Below are 5,066 nucleotides of genomic sequence, written 5' to 3' on the forward strand. Positions count from 1 at the left end.
GATATATTAGTATTACCAATCTTACTGAAATCCATATTGTAGAAAAAGTAGGTAAAGGGTATCTGTAAAACAGCAGGAATAGACTCATACCTTTGAGTCCTAGCAAAAACTAAAGATTTGGGTTTAAAGTGTGTATATTTTCCTTCTGTCCAGAGAGCTAGGTTTAGATTGGACAGAGATGGCTTTGGCCTGATGGGAAGCACCTTTAAGTTTATAGTTAGAGGACAACCAAAAGCAATGCAAAATCTTGAGCTTGTGACCTAAACCGTAAGTAGTAATTGCTCTATTAGCTTACCAGAACTCTATTAATGTTCAACTCTGAACTTTTGGAATCTTAATATAACAATATCATAGAACGAGAAAGAAATCTGAAGCATTTTCCATATCTTAAATCATCCATTTATACAAGATGTAACTTGTATTTACATCTTGAATCATTTTCTGAGTCATTCAGAACTCACTTAAGCTTTTGTATCTTAAACTTTCATAGCTTCAGACCTTTATATATCTCAAACCCTCAGAATTCACATAGATGCTTGTATCTTAAGACCTTACATAAACTTTGTATCTTAAATTACTTTCTGAGACCCATAAATCATTTACTCAAACCTTCATGATTTATTTAAATTTTCGTATCTCAGGACATTTTCTTAGCCATAATCATTTCTCGGAGACATAAGCAGCTATTATCAAGAACAGTCATTTCAAATCATATTTGAAACCAAGACTTGATTTTCATATACACAATGAGCTAACAAGCTGGCTAGAGCCTTATGGAAGAATCTGGTTGTCTGATACTGCCAAAGTTATAGGTAGCCTAGCCATCAATACTGCCAGAGATCTGAGAATGATAATCATACCTGAGTAAACAGAAGTGCAGACCAAGCAGCTTCTGAATCTATTAAAAATGACAGAGACTAGTCCATTACCCAGTTAGCCATCCCAGGCTCCCATGGTCTCCATAGCATTGGAAGGCAGAAGTATCAGGACAGCATCAGTCTCTTAGGCCGTCAGGCCCATAAGGTGAGAGTTTTTCCTGTGGAAGAGGAACATGGGGAAGATGGATCTTACTTTGTCTGGGGGGGGGGCAACCAATTCTCCAGTGTCCTGCTTGTCCACAGTCTGGACCAGGTCCTGGCAGCAGGTCTTTCTGTGGGGCATTTGTCCAATGGTCAGGTTATCAACAATGCAGGTGGAGTTGTTGTGTTCTTCTTTGGAGACCTTGAGAGTCATTGCTAGGTGCTGGGTGTCTCTGTCTGACATAATAAGCTTTTCATCAAGCACTTTAAATGCCATATTCTGCAGATCTCTGAAGCATTTGAGGACTGTCTATTAGTTACATCTGAATAGACAAACTTTGTTTCTAGTTACTTGTTTTAAGCTTTACTTTGAAAACATATACAGGAGACTAAGTAAGGCTTATCCCTGTAATTTATTATATTAGTACTTAGCATGACTACAATTAAAGAACTTGATCATTTATAAGATGATCAAGTTCCTTAACAGTCTACAATAAGTTATCAGCTTTCCTAAGACTAGGACATTACATTACATTTCTGTCAGGTTTAGCCTTAAAAATAATGATTTTGAATTGAAGCTCTTCTAGTATCAAAATAAAACTTTTTAATCATAGATAATGGGCTCAGTAAAGGAACCAAAAGAGCCATTTTGTGGGTGAAAATGAAACAAGTTTGTACCAAACCAAGGCTATCTCCTGAGAAGACAAGGAAAAGCGACAGGAGGAAGATCCCCAGGGCCAAATGGGAACAGAAGAATGGGGGCCTGTGAGTTGGGGTGTGTCCTGTGAGTTGGGGTGTGTCCTGTGAGTTGGGGTGTGTCCTGTGAGTTGGGGTGTGTCCTGTGAGTTGGGTGTGGCCTGTGAGTTGGGGTGTGGCCTGTGAGTTGGGGTGTGGCCTGTGAGTTGGGGTGTGGCCTGTGAGTTGGGTGTGGCCTGTGAGTTGGGGTGTGGCCAGTGAGTTGAGATGTGGCCTGTGAGTTGGGGGTGTGGCCTGTGAGTTGGGATGTAGCCTGTGAGTTGGGGTGTGGCCTGAGTTGGGGTGTGGCCTGTGAGTTGGGATGTGGACTGTGAGTTGGGATGTGGACTGTGAGTTGGGATGTGGACTGTGAGTTGGGTGTGGCCTGTGCTTTGGGGTGTGGCCTGTGAGTTGGGTGTGGTTTGTGAGTGGGGTGTGGCCTGTGAACAGGGACTGAGGGAGACTGGAGGCCAGCACTGCCCTTGATAAGCCAAGGGGGCACCTGCCCAAATGCCTGACCCTGGGAAAAGGACCCTCTTGGGGGACCGGAAACTCCATTATAGAATGTGTAATTTATCAAATACATTATTTATCAAGCAAATGTTTCCACTTACCTAAATTCTCTAGAAGCTTGGTGTTGAACATTTGACAAAGACGTAGGTGCTTAGGTGTAAATCTCTAAGTTAGCTCTTGTTCCTCTGAATAGACCTTTATAATCTTAAATTATCATCGCCTTATAGAGTACATTCTAAACCAAGGTGAACCACATGTACAGTGTGTTATAACAAATCTAACCTTACATTTCTATCATCATACAACAGTCCATACCAGTGCTGCTGTTCGAGGTTGGATGGCAGCCATTCCTGATACCACATACAAAGACAGAGCCGCATTTATCTGAAATGGCTTCTTTAGAAGGGTTGCTTGTTGCAGGCCACAGTTCTGCATTTGTTTTGCTTTCGTCTTATAGGTGTTTTTCCCTATCCATGGACACATGTATATCCTCAGGCATTACAGGAGCAGTTAGACTGCAGTTTTCATTTACAGACCATAGAGGAAAACAGGTTTGGACTTCTCTGTGAAACTCTGAATAGCTAAAGGCTTGAGTCCTGCCATTCAATAGAAGGCCAGTCACATAGAACCCTATAACCCAGAGGGCTGTAACATGATGATTAATTATTAACCTGTATTTTTAATTATACATTATATCTTTAAATAAGTCTGACATGAGACCTCAGTTCTCCTCTGTCCTTTAAAGAGCATGACTCCATTTCTAACATAAACATTTTGCAGTGAAGAATCACCAGCTATTTTTAAAAATGAAATTTTAAAAATTTAACTAGAATTAACCTAATATGGTCAAATTTCCAACATATTTTATGGTTTCTTTTCAAATTCAATATTCATAGGTATGAGACACCAAAGCAAATATAGTTCATATCTGGTCTGGCCTTCTACAACTTGCTATATATCCTCAGGTCAGGCTTTTCCTATTTCTGCTCCTCTGATTCAGCCTGACAGTTTTACTTCAGACAAATTCCTCTTTCTCTTCTTTTCTCTTCTCTTCTCTTCTCTTCTCTTCATGACTTCAGTCTCCTGCCTTCTATCTCACTTTCCAAATAACATGAAAACTTGTATCAAAGTCCTTCTTGTGGTTTCCTTCAGTAGCCTAGAATACACTATGATACTTTAAACAAAAACAGAAATGACATATACATATACCATAACAAAATAACTCTTAATTTGCATCAACACATTAAAAACCTGTACCAGCATGAAGCATCTAAGACTAGCAATAGTTTTTCTTACCTTAACCAATAATAATTTGTAACCAACCCCTCTAAATGATCACAAATATTTATAACCCTAGTGGAGGGAAGTGTCGGAGCTGTGGCAGCCCTGGTGGCCCAGGCTACAGTGTCACAACAGGGCCACAGTAGCTTAGCAACCATAGGCAGAGACTCCCCGCCCCTTGCAAGAGTTGCAGACAGGAAGTGACTCCAGAGCTGGCCTGGGAGTAACTAGCTAACACAGATTAGAGTGCATGTTTCTGGGGCTTATTTTGTCTTTGTTTTTGTTGTGTTATTTCTTAAGAGAGAAACAAGAAGTTGGGTGGGTAGGGAGCTTAGGGAGGATCTGGGTGGAGTTTCGGGGAGGGATAGAATATGATAAAAATATATTGTATGTGCTTCTCAAAGAATAAAAACATTTAAAAACACAAAAGGGTGAGTCCAACATTAGTAATAATGAGTTTCTACATGTGTCAGGTACCCTTCTAAACACTTCATGGGCACTGACTTAATGTCTATGAAACATTGAGCATGGGTCATTATGGACTTAAAGTATAGACTAAAATTCACATATTGAAACCTAATCCTCAGTGGGATAGTATATGGGGATGGAGGGGTGTGTGTGTGTGTGTGTGTGTGTGTGTGTGTGTGTGTGTGTGTGGTGTTGCTAGGGATTTAATTCCAGATCTTGTATATATACAGGCACTCTACTATTGAGATGGTGACTTAAGAATATAACGGTGTGGTCTTCTGAGTGGGATTAGGAAACCCTAGGAAGCGCCTTCTACCCTGTGAGGATACCCTGTGAGGACTGTCATTGATTTTCGAAATGGATACCTTGATCTTAAACGGCATCTATTAGTATTCAAACAGTATTGTGTTCTATCAGTCCAGACTAAGTCCAGGGCCATCCATTTCAACACCCAGCAAACTGATGTGCCGATCTCAATCCGCTTAACCCTCACCCTTACAGAAAAGGGTATTTTTTTTTCATGCCCCCTGGCCTTCCTCTCCTCACTTACACGTTCAGCTTTCCATTGCTAAGTTTCCGATGTTTAAGCTCTCTAAACGAAACTGAAAGGCAAATTTGAATTCGAAGGTAAACGTTTGGTTTCCTTTATCACCTACCATAGTCCAAATCTCTTTAATAAAGCATAATGCAAAGAAGTTGGGTGTAAAAAGGCTGGCAAAGTTGTCTACGGTCCCCTGGCTGTGCCCGTAGCTCTCTAGAGTATTCCCTGACTTCAGACTGATGGACTGACTCGCCCCTCCATCCCCAAGCGCCCTGTCCTGTGAGTTATGGCCTTCTGCAAGACTGGTTGGTTAATGAGGCCTGCTAGGCCCAACATCCACGGGGTGAGATCACTCCACGGAGGAGCCTGGCAGCATAGGGAGTCTCCTCCTCCTTCTCCTCCTCCGCACCGCTGGTGAAATCGCCGGCCCGCGGAAGTCCCGCCCCCGGGGCCGCCCCTGCACGCCAGGCTCCGCCCCGCCCCCGCCGCAGCCGCTGTCCGCACGCCGG

Source organism: Peromyscus leucopus, chromosome 8a, assembly GCF_004664715.2.
Source record: "Peromyscus leucopus breed LL Stock chromosome 8a, UCI_PerLeu_2.1, whole genome shotgun sequence".
Taxonomy (NCBI): domain Eukaryota; kingdom Metazoa; phylum Chordata; class Mammalia; order Rodentia; family Cricetidae; genus Peromyscus; species Peromyscus leucopus.